This window comes from Globicephala melas, chromosome 2 (genome assembly GCF_963455315.2).
Source record: "Globicephala melas chromosome 2, mGloMel1.2, whole genome shotgun sequence".
Taxonomy (NCBI): domain Eukaryota; kingdom Metazoa; phylum Chordata; class Mammalia; order Artiodactyla; family Delphinidae; genus Globicephala; species Globicephala melas.
In genome coordinates this window covers 36743966-36764856 of record NC_083315.2, presented here as the reverse complement: position 1 = coordinate 36764856, position 20891 = coordinate 36743966, and the positions used below count along the sequence as shown (strand labels likewise).

At 38.8% G+C, this 20891-nt stretch overlaps 1 protein-coding gene and 1 long non-coding RNA gene across 3 annotated transcripts in view; one reads left to right on the top strand and one right to left on the bottom strand.

Moving 5' to 3' along the window:
• Positions 1-18435, bottom strand: part of BLM (BLM RecQ like helicase) — an 86871-nt gene extending 68436 nt beyond the window's left edge. Inside the window, exons 1-2 of one of the 2 annotated variants that reach the window (XM_060293815.2) lie at positions 17694-18435; positions 17338-17580 (exon numbers count right to left, since the gene is read on the bottom strand). The gene's annotated coding sequence lies outside the window, so the exon portion shown is untranslated. The remainder of the gene's footprint in view (positions 1-17337; positions 17581-17693) is intronic. The other variant, XM_030878569.3, reaches the window with a different exon arrangement.
• Positions 17441-20891, top strand: part of LOC138842550 (uncharacterized) — a 38186-nt gene continuing 34735 nt past the window's right edge. Inside the window, exon 1 of the long non-coding RNA XR_011377230.1 lies at positions 17441-17983. This is a non-coding gene — a long non-coding RNA (uncharacterized lncRNA). The remainder of the gene's footprint in view (positions 17984-20891) is intronic.

Sequence of the window (20891 nt, the reverse complement as noted above, 5' to 3'; positions counted from 1 at the left end):
TCACTTTGCTGTACACCTGAAACTAACACAACATCGTTAATCTACTATACTCCAATACAAAATAAGAATTAGGGCTTCCCTGGTGGCGCAGTGGTTGAGAGTCCGCCTGCTGATACAGGGGACACGGGTTTGTGCCCCGGTCCGGGAAGATCCCACATGCCGCAGAGCCGCTAGGCCCGTGAGCCATGGCCGCTGAGCCTGTGTGTCCAGAGCCTGTGCTCCGCAACGGGAAAGGCCACAACAGTGAGAGGCCCGCGTACCGCAAAACAAACAAACAAACAAACAAACAAATAAAATAAGAATTAAAAATAGAAAACAAAAAAAAATAAATAAAATAAATTATTAAATACAGTAAATCTCTGACAAGAAGTTAAAATGATCAGGCCAAAAGTGGGAACCCAGAGAGGTAAGGAGAGCATTGACAGTTGTTTTTGTCCTGAGGACAGCTGTCTGATCCTGAGAATCTGAACATCAGTTTTGCTAGCCTTGGAGGAAAAAGATGGACAGAATCAAAGTTAGGGCACAACCATGGTGGGAAATGTTCCCCTATAAAACCAGCACCCCAAAGGGCTATACCACCTGGGCAAAGGTAAACCAAAATTAAACCTCACTTCTATCCCCAGGTATCTATAAGTAAAGTTATCAATTGCTGAGGGACTGAGTGGGAGAGACTCTGAAACCACAAACCTGAGAATCTTCTGAACCCAATTTTTATCACCCACATATTTTTAAAAAAATCCAAGTCATGAATTTAGATTAAAGTGATCCTAACTCCAAGGCGTCTTCCAAATGCAAATGCAAAAATGTCTCTGGAGGACTATGCCTTTATCTTAGGCCTTAAATAGTTCCCACAACAAGACAATACATAGCAAATACAGACAAAAATTGTCAACCACACAAGTAAACAAGGCACCAGGAATGAGAACTAGTTGTAACAGAAATAGTCAAACAGTATCAGACATAGCAGTATAAAGCAATTAAACTTATGTTTACAAAAATAAAAGACAAGCTTGAAAATATCTACAGTAAACAGAAAACTATAAAGTTGACCTTGCCAGAACTTTTAGGAATGAAAGATACAATAACCAAGATTCAGAATTCAACAGATAGATTTACCAGTAGACTACACACAGCTAAAGAGATCATTAGTAAAGTGGGGGGAAAACCAGAAGAAAGTATCCAGGATCTGGCTCCATGGATTTCTCACATTCTTACATGGTCCAAGCCTTCTGAGCAAAGGACATGTGAAGTAGCAGATGGTCTTGGCTGCTGTATTCCTCTGGTGACATTTGGAGTCACACTTCCCCCAGAGACATCTCACAGTAGTAAAGATAAAGCCCTTTCTTTTCTCTCCCTGGAGACATTTCTCTACATTCAAGATAATAATCCTCAAGGCTCCTTCCCCTCTCATCCAGGGGAGATTTGCCTACATTCTAAGGTAAAAAGTGCTCTCTCTGGAAGGGAGTTTGTGCAGATGTGCCGGAAACCCTCGAGTGTTCAGAGTTTCTGAATTTTGGGGTTTCTTTCCTGTGATGCACTCAACTGTATATAAGGTATCATCTAGCCCTTATCACACCACCCTGTGGGAATTAGGGTGTAGGGAATGGATGCAAGGTATTGCTGCAATAAACCATCTGTATCTCTGACCCAGGGGTCTTGTGTCTCGTCAGCACATGTGTAAACATTTATGTGCATGTCTGTGTGTGTGCACGCGCGCATATAAATAACTGTTAGAGGCTGACTTGTTAGCTTAAAAGTAGGGTAAATTTTAAGATTCCCACAGTTTCTGACTTAATAGATGCATACATGGAAAACTAAAGAAAGAGATGGAAAATATGAGAAGTTAAAAGACATGGGAGATAGAGTAAGAAAGTCTAACATAAATCTAGCTAGAAATCTAGTTCCAGAAAAAGAGGAGAAACTGGGGCAGAATATTTTAAAAGATAATAGCTGGGATATTTCCAAAATGAAAGACACAAATCCTCAGATTCAAGAAAGCAAACAGCGATTTCCCTGGTGGTGCAGTGGTTAAGAATCCACCTGCCAATGCAAGGGACATAGGTTTGAGCCCTGGTCCGGGAAGATCCCACATGTCACGGAGCAACTAAGCCCATGCACCACAACTTCACTCGCTGCAACTAGAGAAAGCCCGCACGCAGCAACGAAGACCCAACACAGCCAAAAATAAATAAATTAATTAATTTTTTAAAAAAAGAAAGAAAGCAAACAAATTCTGAACAGGACAGAGAAAAATAAATCCACACCAAAATACATCATTGTGCAAAATTTGGGGTTCTTTTTGGTTGTAACAAGCAGCTTGTTGGATCTTAGTTCCTCAACCAGAGATTGAACCTGGGCCCTGGCACTGAAAGCACTAAGTCCTGGGACGTCCCTGGTGGTCCAGTGGTTAAAACTCCATGCTTCCAATGCAGGGGGGTGCGGGTTCTACCCCTGGTTGAAGAACTAAGACTCCACATGCCATGAAGCACAGCCAAAAAAAAAAAAAAGAAAGTAAACATCGAGTTCTAACCACTGGACTTCCAGGGATTTCCCCTCATTGTGCAATATTTGGACAGATAACTGATTTCTCCTCAGCAAAATTGGAAATCATAAGACAGTGGAATATAACACAACATTGTAAATGACCTATACTTCAATTAAAAAAAAAAAAAGACAACGACGACAGTGGAATATCTTCAGTCTGCTGCGAGTAACCTAGAACTTTTCCCCCAGCAAAAATATCCTTCAACAATTGAGACTGAATTGCATAAGGGTGAATTTTATGGTATATAAATTATATCCCAATAAACCTTTTATTTTTAAAACTGGCTATAATAAAAGCAACAGATAAAGTGTTGGTGAGGATGTGGAGAACTTGGAACCCTTATCCATTGCTGCTGGGAATGTAAAATGGTGCAGCTGCTTTGGAAATCAGTCTGGCAGTTCCTCAAAAAGTTAAACACAGAGTTACCATACGATCCAGCAATTCTACTCCTAGATATATACTCAAAAAAACTGAAAACAGGGCTTCCCTGGTGGCGCAGTGGTTGAGACTCCGCCTGCCGATGCAGAGGACATGGGTTCGTGCCCCGGTCTGGGAAGATCCCACATGCCGCGGAGCGGCTGGGCCCATGAGTCATGGCCGCTGAGCCTGCGCGTCCGCAGCTTATGCTCTGCAATTGGAGAGGCCACAACAGTGAGAGGCCCGCGTACCACAAAAACAAAAAACAAAAAACTGAAAACAGGTATTCCAACAAATACTTGTATCTGAATGTTCACAAAGGCATTATTCATAATAGCCAAAAACTAGAAACAACCCAAAGTCCATCAACTGATGAATGAATGGATAAAGGAAATGTGTATATCCATATGGAATATTATTTGATCATACAAGGAATGACCAAAGCATACTGATAAGTGCTACAATAATGATGAACCTTGAAATATTATGGTAAGAGAAAAAAGCCAGGGCTTTCCTGGTGGCGCAGTAGTTGAGAGTCCGCTTGACGATGCAGGGGACATGGGTTCGTGCCCCGGTTTGGGAAGATCCTGCATGCTGTGGAGCGGCTGGGCCCGTGAGCCATGGCCGCTGAGCCTGCGTGTCTGGAGCCTGTGCTCCGCAACGGGAGAGGCCACAGCAGCGAGAGGCCCGCGTATCGCAAAAAAAAAAAAAAAAAAAAAAAAAAAAGCCAGTCATAAGGAACCACATATAGTATGATCCCATTTATATGACATGTCCAGAATGAGCAAACCTGTAGAGTAATTAGTGACTGCCGGCCGGCGGTGCGGGGGGCGGGGGTGGTTGCTGGTTAGATTGGGGGTTAATGGCTAGGGGTGTGGGGTTTCTCTTCAGGCTGACAAAGCTGTTCTAAAATTGAGTGTGACAACTGCTGCACAAGCTTATGAATATACTAAAAGCCTCTGAATTATACATCTAAAATGGGTGAATTTTATGGTGTGTGAGTTATATCTCAAAAGAGTTGTTATTAAAAAAAATCAAGGCAAAATAAAGACATTTTCAGATCATCAAAAACCAATAGTTTGTCACCAGCGGACTCTCATTAGATGAAATTCTAAAGGATGTACTTTGAGGTAGTAGAAAAGTGAGCCTGGGTGGAAGTTCTCAGATGATAGCTGGACTGAAGGACAAAGAAAGTGGTAAATATTAGGTTAAATTTATGGAAACCTTGCCTGTGCAAAACAACAACAATGATGTCCTCTGGGGTTAAAAAAAAATAGTTAAAATACCCAACAATAATGACCCATAAGTGAGGAGGGAGGTAAAGAGAGTGAATGTGTTCCAAGGCCTTTGTATTGCCTGGGAGTGTAAGGTGTTGATAAGCTTTAGACTTGGAGAGGATAAATATGCATGTTGTACTTTCTAGAGTAACTACTAAAGAACAAAAACAGAGCATGTAACTTAAAATCTACAAGGGGAAATGATTTTTTTAAAAAACACTTCACCTGTAAGAAAGCTACATAAAAGGGGAAGAAAGGAAAAATATAATACAAAGAAAAAAATAAGGTAGTAGATTTTAATCCAAAAATTTATGAATTATAATAAATGTAAACAGACTAATTGCCTTGATTAAAAGATTACAATCGAATTTTAAAAATGATATCTAACTACTGTATTTGCTGTTTATTAGAGACACATCTAAAACACTAAGTGTATAGCAAGGTTAAAAGAAGATGGAAAAAATATACATGAAGTAAAACTGATAGAATGACAAGAAGAAACAGAAAAAAGATTGTAATTATAGTATAAAATTAGCTCTCTCGGTAATCGATAGAACAAGTAACTAAACAATCAGTAACAACCCAGAGATTTGAATAACACAAATTTGACAACAGCAAAATGTACACATTCTTTTCAAGAACAGACATTTACAAAAGCTGACCATGTACTGGGTCATAAGGCATGTCTCAACAAACTTCAAAGGACTGACATCATAATGGCATGTTTCCAACCAAACGTAAATTAGCTAGAAATCAATAATAAAAAAGTTAACTAGAAAAAAACTGTTTTCATACCCACTGGAGATTCATACCTGAAGAAATAATATGATTATATAATGATGGTCTTTCTAACCCCAGTCATTCTTTAGTAGCTGGCATCATCATTTAGTAATTGGCATTCCACTATAAAGAACTTCCCCTTCTTCCCTACTTGTTTTCTATCAGTAAAGATTCTTAATTTATTCAGTGGGTTGTAATCCATACTGTCATTATTTATGCTGATGCTCAAATTGTTTCATATATGGGCAGTGGGAATAGAATTCCTTCAAGCTGGCTCCTTTGTCCTTTTTTATTTTTAATTGTGCTAAAACATACCTAACATTAAAAATTTACCATCTTAATCGTTTTTAAGTGTACAGTTCAGTGATGTAAAGTATATCCACATTGCTGTGCAACCAATCTCCAGAACTTTTCTGCTTTGCACAACTGAAACTGTGTGCCCATTAAACAACAACTTCCCATTTCCCCTTTCCCCCAGCCTCTGACAATCACCATTCTACTTTCTGTTTCTATGAATTTGACTACTTGAGTAGAATCATACAGTATGGTTTCTTTGTGACTGGCTTATTTCACTTAGCATAATGTCTTCAAGGTTTATTCGTGTTGAAGCATGTGTCAGAATTTCCTTCCTTAAAGCCTGAATAATATTCAGTTGTATGTACATACCATATTTTGTTTATCCATTCATCTGTCGATGGGCATTTGAGTTGCTCCCACCCTTTGGCTATTGTGAATAATGCTGAAATAAACACAGGTGTACAAACATCTCTTTGAAACCCTGATTTCAATTCTTTTGGGTATGCACCCAGAACTGGAATTCCTGGATCATACAGTAATTCTATTTTTAATTTTTTGAGGAACTGCCATACTATTTTCCACAGCAGCTGCACCATTTTACATTCCCACCAACAGTGTGCACGAGTTCCAATTTCTCCATAATCCTCATTTCTCTACATCCTTACCAACAGTTGTTATTTTCTGGTTTGTTTTTTTAAATATATATATATATTTATTTATGGCTGCTTTGGGTCTTCGTTGCTGCGTGTGGGCTTTCTCTAGTTGCGGTGAGTGGGGGCTGCTCTTTGCAGTGGCTTCTCTTGTTGCAGTGCAAGGACTCTAGGCTCGCAGGCTTCAGTAGTTGTGGCTTGCGGGCTCTAGAGCGCAGGCTCAGTAGTTGTGTCGCACGGGCTTAGCTGCTCCGCAGCATGTGGGATCTTCCCAGACCAGGGCTCGAACCCAGGTCCCCTGCATTGCCAGGTGGATTATTAACCACTGCACCACCACAGAAGTCGTTTCTGGGGTTTTTTGATAGTAGCTATCCTGAGTGTGACGCGATATCTCATTGTGTTTTTGATTTGCATTTCTCTGACGATTAGTGATGCTAAGCATCTTTTCAACTGTTTGTTGGTCATTTGTGTATCTTCTTTGGAGAAACGTCTATTCAAATCCTTTGCCTCCTTTTTCATTGGGTTATTTGTTATTTGTTCGTTTTAAAGAACTGTAGGGGCTATTTACAGATTCTGGACTGGGGAAAGGGAGCAAGAGTGAGGCGTTACACAGGGGCATGAAGAAACTTTTGGGAGAGATGAATATTCATTGATCTGATTGTGGTGATGGTATCTCCTATATATCAAAACTGATCAAATCATAACTTAAATATGTGCAGTTTATTGTAGTTCAATAAAGCTGCTTCAGAAAAAGTAAACTCAAAGAGCATCTAGAAGACTGAAAAGTGTTTTGGAAATTTTACTTCCTTTCAGCCCCTTGACAACAACTAGAGATAGATGACTAAATCAGTGACTATAATATGAAGTATCTAATTAAAAAAAAAAAGAATTTCAAAGTTTTCCTTCCTTCATCTGAAACAATTTATTAGCATTGTGATTATCTAGACTCTTGAAGTTTGGTAGAATTTCCCTATGAAACCATTTGGACCTAGTGTTTTTTTGTTTTCATTGGGATGGTTCTTTCAAAACTTTGTTTATTCTATGGAAATTGAGGTATTTAACTTGTAATCTTTACAGGGATCCATTTTGTTAAATTGTATTTCCCTAAATAATTATCCATTTCATATAAATATTCAAATATGTTTAGAGGTATGCAAGTTAATCTCATATTTTAAAAAATTTCTTCTATATTAGTGGGTTTTCCCCCACTTGTCATTCGTTATTTTGCATTTGCGATTTCCTCCTATTTTCTTAAGTTAGCTATTAGTTTGCTGGCTTGTTAAATTTTTCAAGATACAAGATTTTGATTAATCACATGTTCTTCCGTTCTCTATCTCATTAATTTCTGTTTCTATCTTTATTATTTTTTAGCCTCTTGTGCTTTTGTTTGGTTTACTTTTTGCTCTTTTTCTAACTTTCCAAGTTTGGAATTTAGTTCATTTATTTTCCGTCCTTCATTTATAATGCCTTTAAAGCTATAAATTTCCCCCCTTCACCACTGCTTTATATGTCTTATAAAATCTGATTTGTTGTGTTTTCATTTCGTTAATTTTCAGGAATCCTTTATTTCAGTTTGTATGTCCCTTGTATCCAATAGTTCTTTAATAGAAGATTTTTAATCTTCCAGATGGAAGGGGCTTTTCCTTTTTTTAAAAATTTCATTTTAAATTTCTAGTTTTGTTGTACAATGATAAGGACTGTTCATAATCTTTCTACTTTTGGAAAATACTAATGTTTTCTTTCTGACCTAACATATTGTAAAAATTAATAAAGGGAAACCTCATTTAAAATGGAGTTGTGAAGTCTTAAAGGGGGAGCTCTCCACACATGTACCTTCCTTCACAACTTACTTCACGTTCCTGGGCGGAAGCTTACTTTATTACCCAATTCTCTCCTTGTTGAGCAACAGTTCAGTCAGTGAGAACTCCAACAACTCAGACACTCTGAACGTTCACATTCCTCCAACGGACTGTGGTTTGGAGCAGCCCTTCGCAACTTCTCCTTTTTCTATATAAAGTAAGGTTGCTCTCCTTTGTTCTCCAGACCTACCCGTGGTTTGCTATAGTTTTCATGTCCTAAATGGCAATTCCTCTGCCATTACTGAATAAGCTCATTTTGCTAGTAAAATAACTGGCTATTTTATTTTTAAGGTTGATAATGTGAACTATTTTTAGAATGCAAAATGCACATTTGAGAAGACATATTATTACTGGACTAACCCTGCTACTTTGCCACAGGGTTTTAATTTTTCAAAGAAAAAAAAAAAGAGAGAGAGAGAAAGAAGGAGAGAGGTGGATCCAGAAAATCCTCATGTTTGGAAATAAAGAAATATACTTACTAAAAAAAACCATGGATCAAATAAGATAACAGAGTGGGCATTAGAATATATTTTTGAACTGGATAATAATGAAAGTCTACATATAAAAAAACTTGTGATATGCAACTAAAGAAGTAATTACAGGGAAACGTACAGCCTTAATTGTTAGAAAGGACAAATGAAAATTAATGAGCAGTAGGCATCTATCTCGTATCTCTTTCATTTGTGAAAATGAAAAAACAAAATAAGCCCAATGAGAATACAAAGAAGAAAATTATAAAGATAAGAACTAAAATAATAAACATAAAATAGAGAGAACCACTAAACCAAGTTTGTTCTATGAAAAGACTTATCGAAGGGGCTTCCCTGGTGGCGCAGTGGTTAAGAATCTGCCTGCCGAAGGGGACATAGGTTCGATCCCTGGTCCGGGTAGATCCCACATGCCGCAGAGCAACTAAGCTCATGTGCCACAACTACTGAACCTGTGCTCTAGAGCCCGGCGAGCCACAACTACTGAGCCCATATGCCACAACTACTGAAGCCCGCATGCCTAGAGCCCGTGCTCCGCAACAAGAGAAGCCACCACAATGAGAAGCCCACACACTGCAAAGAAGAGTAGGCCCCACTCGCCACAACTAGAGAAAGCCCACACGGAGCAATGAAGACCCAACGCAGCCAAAAATTAATTAATTCATTAATTTAAAAGACATCAAAAAGAAGAGAAAAGGCATAAATAAACCAATATCGGGACTAAAAGAAGAAACTCAACCACATATAATATAGATATTAAAATACAGTAATAGGTTGTTATGAACAACTTTGGGCCAATAAAATTTAAAATTTAGATGAAAGGGACAAATTTCTTCACAAACTTACTTATCAAAACTCACTCAAAAAGAAACAGAAAGCCTAATAGCCTATAGCCATTTTAAAGAAATATCTGTGGCTAAAAATCTACCCTTAAAGACAGCATCAACACCTGAGAGCTGGTGAATTCTTCCGAGCATTTATGACAATATTCCAATTTTTAAATGAAAAATTTATTTAAAATTCCAGTTTTATGAACGATTCCAAAGTACAGAAAGACTGAACCTCGCAACTCACTCTATGAGGCTATCATAATTTTGGTACAGAATTCTGCAAGGGCAGTTCAACGTGAAAAATTACGGGCTAATTCTTATGCATAAATGTAGCTGCAAAAAATCCCAAACAATATGTTAGCAAACCAAATCTAGTCATGTATAAAATATACTATGACCAAGTTGTATTGTCTCAGGAATGTATGATTGGCAACATTAAAAAAATCAATTAATATAGTTTACCAAATTATTAAAGAAGAAAAATCGTATGACTTTTCCCAAGAGCTGCAGAATAAGCATACAATAAAATCAAATATCCATTCACAATGAAATCCATTCATTATGAAAACTCTTATCAAGCAAGGAGTAAAAGGGAACTTCCTTAACCCTACAGAGGGGATATATAATTTAAAAATAAACAAACCTCCAAAAAGGTGATATTTAGAAAGCTTTTCCTTTTAGATCAGGAACAGTACAAGGATGCCCACTCTCACCATTTCCATATGATGTGCACTGGAAATTTAAGCCAGAGCAATAAAGCAAGAACAGTAAATAAACTGGAAAGAAGCAAGAACCTTAACGTTCACAAATGATACAACCGTGTATATAGAACAACTAAAAGAATCTTCAGATTAATGGAGGAGGAAAGCCTCAAGAAGCTGTAAAGGGCAAGGAAGCAGATTCTTCCCTAGAGCTTCCAGAAAGGAACACAGCCTTGCCAACACCTTGATTTTTAGCCCAATGAGACTCATTCAACTTCAGAACTACAGCACCGTAAGATAATAAATCTGTGTTGATTTAAGCCACTGAATTTGTAGTAATCTGTTACAGCAGAAAACTAATGCAGTGAGTTTAGGTAGACTGCTGATATGAGGTCAATATACAAAAGTTAATTCTATTTTTATGTACCACCAATAAACCATTAGACAATGAAATTTCAGAAAACTTACCATTCACAATGGCATAAAAATTTAAATATCAAAAAAACAAATCTACCAAACTATGTCTATGATTCTATTCAGAAAATTATAAATAATTATTAAGAGAAATTAAGGAGTAATCAAACAAATATTTGTACCATAATCATGACTGGAAGCCAACAATACTGTCAAGATGCCAATTCTCTCCAAATTCATCTATAACTTCATGCAATTCTAATCAAAATTCTATTTTTTCCCCTGGAGGAACTTAATAGCTGAGTGTAAAATTTATATGGAGATGCAAAATTCCAAAAATAGCCAAGATACTCTTGAATACCTATAGGATGAGAAGACTTGCTCTGGCAGACATATAAAGACTTATTAAAAAACTTCTTTAAAAACAGTGAGATATTGATGCTAGGATAGGCAAACACCAGTGGAAGAGAATAAAGAACCCACAAGCAAGGCAATATAAAGACACTTAATTTATGACAAAAGTAGCATAGCAGAACACTATGGAAGGAGTCTTTTCAGTAAATCGTGCTAGAACATCGGATATCTACGTGGGAAGAAATGAAATTTAAATCCTACTTCACTCCATACACATCAATCATTTTCAAGTGAACTGCAGATCTAAATGTAAAGGGCAAAACAATAAAGTTTCTGGAAAATAATACAGAAGAATAGTTTTATAACCTCCAAGAGATTTCTCAAACAAGATACAAACAGCACTAACAAAAAAGAAAAAGATTAGAAAAACTGAACTGCATTTTAATTGAGAATCTTTCATGTGCCAACTAGCTAAAACAGCACTAAGACTTGAGACACCTGAATATAAAGAAAAGCAATGTATTGATTAGCACAAAAGTCAGGATAATAGTTATCTTTGGGGTAGAGGATAAGACAGGGGCAGACAGGAGGCTTCCTGTTTTTTTTTTTTAGTTTTATTGAAGTATAGTTGCTTTACAATGTTGTATTAGTTTCTACTGTACAGCAAAGTGAATCAGCTATACATATACATTTATCCCCTCTTTTTTGGATTTCCTTCCCATTTAGGTCACCACAGAGCACTGAGTAGAGTTCCCTGTGCTATACAGTAGGTTCTCATTAGTTATCTATTTTATACATAGTATCAATAGTGTATATATGTCAATCCCAATCTCCCAATTCATTCCACCCCCCCTTTCCCCTTGGTATCCATACGTTTGTTTACATCTGTGTCTCTATTTCTACTTTGTAAATAAGATCGTCTATACCAATTTATTCAGATTCCACATATATGTGTTAATAGACAGAAGGCTTCTGAGGGTGTTAGCAATGTTCTATTTCTTACCTGGGACATAGGTACAGAGGTGTTTGCTTTGATACATGTCATTAAACTGCTGTTTCCACGGTCCCCAAAGACCACTCCCTCATGTTCAGTGATGAACGACCGCAGGCATACCGTCCTAACTCACAGCTAAGTTTTATTACCGTAACAGACAGTAAGGACACACCAACAGAGCAACAAGAGGAAAAGACACATCAGTCTGTAGGAATCCATGTGCTGGCTTCTATATGCTCTCTACCTCCCAGAGAGCACATTCTCTCTCAAGAAAACTGCAGCTACACGTGCACAATGTTTTTGCCCTAGGAAACACACCAGAGATGCATTGTCTAGGGTTTTTATCCAGGGCTGGTCACATAGGAACGCTTTAACACCAAAATTTCAGATTCTCAGAATGAAAGCAAGTGTTAGTGCCACAGGTGGGCAAAAGAACCTTATCAGCTTAGGAAAGGTTTCAAAACCCAAGTTCCCAGGCCTACTATGTTAACCCATTCCTGCACAGCTTATATAGATGTTTTCTGCACTTTTCTCTATGAAATATATAATATTTCACAACAGGGTGGGGGGAAGGGATAGCTAGGGAGTTTGGGATTGACATGTACACACTGCTATATTTAAAATGGATAACCAACAAGGACCTAGTGTATAACACAGGTAACTCTGCTCAGTATTATGTAACAACCTAAATGGGAAAAGAATTTGTAAAAGAACAGATACACGTATATGTATAACTGAATCACTTTGGCATACACCTGAAACCATCACGACATTGTTAATCAACTATATTCCAATATAAAATAAAAAGTTAAAAAATATTTTACAATAAAAGTGTTTAAAAATTGTTGACTAAAATTATATTAAATCCACTTTTAAAAGACACAGAGTAGAAGATATTTGCAATATATATAACTAACAAATAAATAACCACTATGTGGAATGAAAAAATAACTCCTACAAAATAAGAAAAAGATAGACAACTCCATGGAAAAGACAGAAAATTTGAAGAGACACTTTTAAAAAGAGGAAACAGTCCATAAATACAAGGTGCTCAACTTCATTAATAATCCAGGGAATTAAAACCATAAGAAAATACATACACCTACCTGATAGACAAAAATTAAATACACAATATCAAATATTAGAAAGGATGTGGAGCAATGGAAAGTCTAATAACACTGGTAAGGGACTTCCGTGGTGGCGCAGTTGTTAAGAATCCACCTGTCAATGCAGGGGACACGGGTTCGATCCCTGATCTGGGAAGATCCCACATGTCGCGGAGCAACTAAGCCCGTGTGCCACAACTACTGAGCCTGCACTCTAGAGCCCACGAGCCGCAATTACTGAGCCCACGTGCCACAACTACTGAAGCCTGTGCACCCTAGAGCCCGTGCGCCACAACTACTGAGCCCACGCGCTGCAACTACTGAAGCCTGCGTGTTCTAGGTCCCACTTGCCGCAAATACTGAGCCCGTGTGCCTAGAGCCCGTGCTCCGCAACAAGAGAAGCCACCGCAATGAGAAGCCCGTGCACCTCAATGAAGAGGAGCCGCTGCTCACTTCAACTAGAAAGCCCATGCAGCAATGAAGACCCAACGCAGCCAAAAAATAAAAATTAAATAAAATAAATAAACAAACAAACACTGGTAGGAGTGCAACCACTTTTGAAGACAATTTGGCATTAGATCGAAAAGTAAAACCTATACATATCCTTAGACCCAATAGTTCTACTCTTAGTTATATACAAACTTACGAACATGTGCAGCAGGGAATATGAACAAGAACATTCACAGCAACATTAATAGTTCAAAACTGAAACCAACCTAAATGTCATCAAAAGCAGGATGGATAAACTGTGGCACAATCATACAATGGAATATTCTATGGCAACAAAATAAATTTTTATTAACAATTATAAAATTATTTAAAAATTTTAAAAACCTGTATTTACAATATGGAAGAATCTCACAAACGTAATGTTGAACTAAATGAGAAAGACAAAGTAGAATACACAAACTACCATCCCGTTTATAGAGTTCAAAACCAAGCAAAACTGCACTACATTACTTACAGGTTGCATATATGGGTAAATTAGGAAGACAAGAGAATTATTATTACACAAAACAGGAAAACAGTTACCTCTAGTGTAGGGAGGAGGTTATGATGAGGGAAGCATACTTCTGGGGTACTAGTAAGTACCCCAGATTTCTTGATTTGGATGACAGTTACATGTAATTATAATTTTATAATTATTCTTTACATTTATATAATTTTAATGTAAAATTAAACTTTATAAGTTTTCTTTATATTTATATATATATATACACACACACTATGTAGTTTGAAAAATGTATCTACTTTCACATATGAAATTTTTTTAAAAGAAAATTAGCAACAAATAACAAATAAAGGATTAATATTAAAAACACATAAAGTTCCTGTGAACAAATGATCAGGGAGTATAAACACATAGTTCACCAGAATATACAAAGACAAAATAATCTCATGGAAAAATGTTCAATTCTTCTAATAATTAATAGCATGAAGCAACATTTCACACCTATTAAACCACGAAGGAGGGTGGGATAATGTGATAATTTACAAGATAAATGACTACCATGGAGACTGAGAAGCTACATGGAATAATTTAAAACTGAAAAAAACTCAGTAAATTATGAGTATATTAGGCTTACAGTAATAAATTTGCATAGTTAAAATTTAGAAAATTAAAAATTTAAATTTTATGAAAAAATAAAAATAGCTGAAGTGTTTGGAAGACAGGATTATGACTGCAATATTTTTCTTGACATTGAGAATATGGTTCATTAAGATATAGGACTTGGGCTTCCCTGGTGGCGCAGTGGTTGAGAGTCCACCTGCCGATGCAGGGGACACGGGTTCGCGCCTCGGTCTGGGAAGATCCCACATGCCACGGAGCGGCTGGGCCTGTGAACCATGGCCGCTGGGCCTGTGCGTCCGGAGCCTGTGCTCCGCAACGGGAGAGGCCACAACGGTGAGAGGCCCGCATACCGCAAAAAAAAAAAAAAAAAAAAGATATAGGACTTTTTAGACAAAGTAAACTCAATAGTTCCCTGCCATTCTAGAGAACAAAGTCTATATGTCATAACACCAAGAACTTCCATTAGTTGATTATGACTTGTATTTTCACTCTGTGCCAGGGATTGTAGGAGGCACTAGAGGACACAGAAAAGAAATAATTACTTCCTTCAATGAGCTTCTAGACTAGCAGGAAACAGACATGTCAATAAAAAATTACAATGAAATGGGTAAGTCCTATAATAAAGTCTTTTCTTAAAAGTCTTATGGCTTCCCAGATGAAGGTAAAACTCAGGAAAATCATAGAGCAGTTTTCCAAAGAACACTGAATTGGATCTTGAAGGACAATTGGAACCTTCCAAACAGGGTGGAGGTTGTGAAGGGTAGTCTATACACTATTCATGCAAAGACTGAGGCAGACTAGCAGGTGGTTAGAGGAGACTGCTCAAAGGCCTCATGTATCATGCTACAGGCAATGGAGACCCACAGGGTCTTGTGGCATTTAGCTCCCTCAAATATTCTACAATTACACTGGACCTCTTTTTCTACCCTTCCTTCCCTTAAAAGGAATATATACAGAATATAACCCAAAGCAATATACAGATGTAATGCAATCCCACAACATTTTTCACAGAATTGAAACAAATACTCCTGAAATTCACATGGACTCATGAAAGACCCCAAAGTGCCAAAGCAATCTTGAGAAAAAAGAACAAAACTGGAGGTACTGCCCTCCCAGGCGTCACACTATACTACAAAGCTACAGTAATCAAAACAGCATGGTACTGGCACAAGAACAGACACATAGATCAATGCAACAGAACAGTGAGCCCAGAAATAAAACCCACACACCTATGGTCAATTAATCTACAATAAAGAAGGCAAGAATATACAATTGAGAAAGGACAGTCTCTTCGACAAGTGGTGCTGGTAAACAAAAAACCCAATCAAAAAATGTGCAGAAGATCTAAATAGACATTTTTCCAAAGAAGACATACAGATGGCTAACAGGTACATGAGAAGATGCTTAACACTGCTAATTATTAGAGAAATGCAAATCAAAACAAGAATGAGATATCACCTCACATCTGTCAGAATGGCTGTCATCAAAAAGCCTACAAATAACAAATGCTGGGGAATTCCCTGGGGGGCGGGGTCCAGTGGTTAGGACTCCACGCTTCCATTGCAGGGGGCACAGGTTTGATCCCTGGTCGGGGAACTAAGATCCCACAAGCTGTGGGGTGCAGCCAAAAAAAAAAAAAAAACCCAAAAAACAAATAACAAATGTTGGAGAGGAAGTGGAAAAAAGGGAACCCTTGTACACTCTTAATGGGAATGGTGCAGCCACTATGGAAAACAATATGGAAGTTCCTCAAAAATTGACAATTTAATTACCATTTGATCCAGAAATTGCACTTCTGGGTATATAACCAGAAAAAATGAAAACACGAATTCAAAAAGATACATGCACCATATTTCTCCTACTAGACTACAAGCTACTTTCTGACAGCAGCCTGGCTAACTAAACGTTGGCTCAATTTAATACTATTTACTATTCCTCACACAGAATACTCTATCTCCCGCCTTCTCCAATTTCTGGTCGCTCACACAGTCTCTCTCATTACTGCCCGTTCATCTTGACAGGGGCACAGGAGTGCTATTTATCCACGCTGGTGGCACCAGGAGCTGTCAGGTACCTGCTCCATCTCAGGCCACTAGGTGTCCAAAGTGCCAAGTAACCTAAGGGCAGGTGAGGGGTAAGGGTGAAATCCCCATGTTGTGCAAGATGTTTTGGAGTCAGGCAGTTCTTGGTTCAAATCCTATTTCTAGCATTTAATCACCAAATGCCCTTTCATCACAGAGACAATTGTTTGTGCTTCAGAGTCTCCATGTATAAAATGAGGACAATCTTATCCAGTTCTCTGGGTGGTTATAATAGAACCCTTACTATGTTGTCAAGTACTCTTTGAAGCACTTATTGCATATATTAAGTCGTTCAATAATAACAAAATCTCCAGGAGGTAGAGTAGGTCATTTCCCTCATATGACAAAAGGAAACTGAGGCACTTTAAGTAACAGTTGGATAGTCACATAGCTAGTACATGCAGGAGCCGGCTTCCGAACTCAGGCAATCTGATACAGTCTGTGTCCTTAACCATTTCCCTTTGCTGGGGTATTGCGAAGCTACAACTATAAGGTAAAGGGGTGCCGGGCACGTGGCACACAGTAGATACTAAGAATACATGCAGCCTGGCTCATGATTGTAGAAAGCCACAGACAAAGTACAGAGTTTTGGTTATCCCTCGGGAGGGAAATGGGGGTAGTGCCAGAAATCTGGTAAGTGACTGTTCTGTGCCAGGCATCTTAGTAGGCACTGGAGTACACGAACAAGAACATACTGGGTGCTAGGCCGGTTCTGCCACCAAGGTCCTGGGACAGCCTGGCAAAGCTCGCCCCCGCCCCCAGGCTTCCGTTTCCCCATCTGAGGATCTATGTGCGTCTGCGCTCTCCTTGCATGCTGTTCGCCCGACGAGAGGACTCAGCGGGCCTAGCCGAACGGGGGAGGGAAACGGGAGGAACCGGAGAGGCCTTCCTCTCCGGCCCCGGGCCGCATAGCCAGTAGCGGGGCTGGGACAGGCGGACGGGCCCATAAGTCAGCGCGCGCCGGTACTCACCTCTCCCAGTCTCGAAGCGGGCGGAACCACGATACGAACTGCCCGCGCCGCAGCCGCGCCCTGACGCCGCGCGCCGGCTCACTTCACACCGGAAGTAGGCGAATTCCGATTGGCTGCGTCCTGAAGAAGCCGACCAATACCGTCGCTCCGTGGCACCTTTCCCCGCCCCCGTGGGCTGCTGGCACGGGGTCCCCGTAAGGGTCTGAGAAGGAAGAGCACGTATTCTCAAAGCCCAATCAGAGCCTGGAATGCAAGGTCAGATGACTACGGTTGAACCCAGGGCTTCCGGGGCTGGTGGGGTTCTTTGATTTAAGTATGTTACGTGGCGTCGATAAAGACTTAAGTGAAGCACGTACCTGGAATTGGACCGTGGCGGTCTTGAAAACCCCGGAGTTTAAGCGAGCCTGAGATTTACTAGTTCCCACAGACCAGGCCAAGGCTCTACACCCCGATCTCTTTGGTTCTGACCGTCTGTCTCTGAGGCTTTGGCTGTCCTCTCCACCCTCCTGGTAACGCTGCTCTCTGCCCCACCCGTTCTCTTCTAAATGAGCAACTGGAAATTGTCATTGACGGAGAAAGGGGTATCAAACTCAGATGCCTCTAGGGACGTGCAGTACGTGAGGTTCCAGCTGATTGTTTCCACGAGGTACTGTGGGCCCTGTGATGCCAGATCTTTCTTTTCTTCCTTCATTTATTTCTCTTCTAAGAAAAACTTAAAATCTGCTTCTGCCCTGTTTTGTGTGTGATATCTGCCTTTTTAAAAAAATGTTACAAAAACAAAACCGAACGGTGCAGCCAATCAAAACGCATCGCTGTTAAATTACTCTGTAGGAAAAAGCAAAAGCAGAGTAAGTTAAGCAGACTTTTAATAGCAAAAAAGGCCACATAGGAAGCAGGATAGGGACAAAGCCCAGGTGTGAATAATTTACCAAAAGAATAAAGCCTCTAACATTTAGACTCAAAGGGTACACAAGCTATAAGAATGCTGACCCATGTTATGGAGGCACCTAGGATGGCAGATTTGCACACACACAATGAAAGGTATGGAGCCCAAAAGAATCAGATATTCCAGAAGGGTGTGCTAGACAGCACCTTGTTTTTCACTGGATACTCGGTAATGTTTTTTAGACCATTTCAAAGTTTTTCACAGTTTTCCTCTACATTACACAGTAATAAAAGAGAAAACTACTGGTACACAAACAGATGAAGCTCACAGATACTATGTTCAGGGTAAAAAAAGGCAGACAAAAAAGAGTATATACTGTATGATACCAGCTTACTCTGGGGGTAGAGGTAGACTAGATAGACTTAGTAAGGTAAGGCTTTCAGAAGGTGTCCTGATACCTGCGAGATAAATAACAGATATGATTTGAAGGCAAAGGCCATGAAACTGGAAAGACTAACTGTCAGGAAAAGGGGAAATAGAGAGAAATGGTACACAAGAGGAAACAGACAACAGACCTGTCAGGAAAAGGGGAAATAGAGAGAAATGGTACACAAGAGGAAACAGACAACAGACCTCAAGTTTGGACTTCACTCTGAAGGTACATGGCAATTGTTGGATTTGGGGGCAAGTGGGATAGGGAGAGTCTTATGTACTAATCTTAAGTAAAATCAATGATTTTACATGTATTTTATATATATATATATATGCCATATATATATCTCCACCACCCAAATCAAGTTATATACCATTTCCAGCACCCCATAAGATTCTCTTGTGGAGCTTCCTTTGTGGAGTCTACCTCTGCCCCCAGCATAAGCTGGTATCATACAGTATATACTCTTTTCTGTCTGCCTTTTTTTTACCCTGAACATAGTATCTGTGTGCTTCATCTGTTTGTGTACCAGTAGTTCATTCTCTTTTATTACTGTGTAATGTAGAGGAAAACTGTGAAAAACTTTGAAATGGTCTAAAAAACATTACCGAGTATCCAGTGAAAAACAAGGTGCTGTCTAGCACACCCTTCTGGAATATCTGATTCTATGAGGGCTCCATACCTTTCATTGTCTTTGAGGTAAAGAATAACTCTGTTAGTTTTTTAAAAGACCTATTCTTGTGTATAGAAATGCAAATTGTGTTCAAGGAGATGTATTTTATTATTGCACTGTGGGTCTGATCAGTTCTGCCAGGTTTTGCATCTATTTGTAAAGCATTTCGTTATTCCTCATTTGAATATACATGTGCGTGCGGTACTTTGAATTTTCCTCTGAACTTTGTAATATCTTTCTGGGTCTCTCATTAATTAATGACTTAAATAAAACCTTTGACACATTCATTTTATATCTGTGTGAGTCATGATTATACTAGATTTTAAAAATTATTCTTTAACAAGTGTATGCAATTGTATAAACACACCACAGTTTATTAATCCATTCATCTACTGATGGGCATTTGCGTTTTTTCCCTTTGCCTATTATAAGGCCGCAATGGACGTTTTTGTATAGGTCTTTTTGTGAATATATGCATTAATTTTTCTTGGGTAAGTATCTAGGAATGGGATTTCTGGGTCATAGGGTAACTGGTAAAAATGGACTTGTTTTCAAAGTGATTGTACCATTTTACATTCCCACCAACACTGTATGAGTTTTTTATTTTCTGCATCCCTGCCAACACTTGGAATTGTCAGTCTTTTCCATTTTAGCTATCTGTAGATATTCTATGGTATCTCATTGTGGTTTAATTTACCATATGTTTTTATGAGGGAAGGGACTGAACAGAAAGCTCTTTCTGGCTGTTATGTAGAGAATCATATTTGTACACCAAAGCTCATAGCAGCATTATTCACAATAGTCAAAATGTGGAAAGAAACCAAGTGCAGATGAGTGGATAAACAAATGTGGTATATACATGCAATGGAATATTATTTGGTCTTAAAAAGGAATGAAATATATGCCACAACATGAATTAACTTCGAAGACATTATGCTAAATGAAATAAGCCAGTCACAAAGAGACAAATATTTTATGATTCTACTTACATGAGGTACCTAGAATTCAGAGAGAGAACACAGAATAACGGTTACTAGGATTTGGGGGTGAGGAGGTGTCATAAGGAGTTACTGTTTAATAGGTAGTGTTTCTGTTTGGGGTGATGAAAAAGTTCTTGAGATGGATAGTGATTATGGTTGCATAACAATGCAAATGTAATTGATGCCACTGAACCGTACATTTAGAAATGGTTAAAATGGTAAAATTTATATCACATACACTTTAACGCACAAACACAGATGCACATACGTGCACAAACCTGGTGTTCCAGTTCTGAGAACTCAGCAGTGGCAGCTCCTGTCTCAACTGTAACTGCAGAATTTTAATTTATGGAAGTGATTGAGTGACAGCACGGAGAGAAGTGATGCCATTGAAAGAATAATTTATTACTTATGTTTCCCAAGAAGAGGAGGCACACCACATGTGGCCACATGGGGAAGCATCAGGTTTGGTCAAGAGGCAGAAAGGAGCAAGGGGAAAGCCAAAGTCAGAGCCTTTACTGGGGTTTCTGCAGGAAAGGCAAGCTATAGCGGGGAAAATAGCTTAGGATCGGCTAGTTTAAA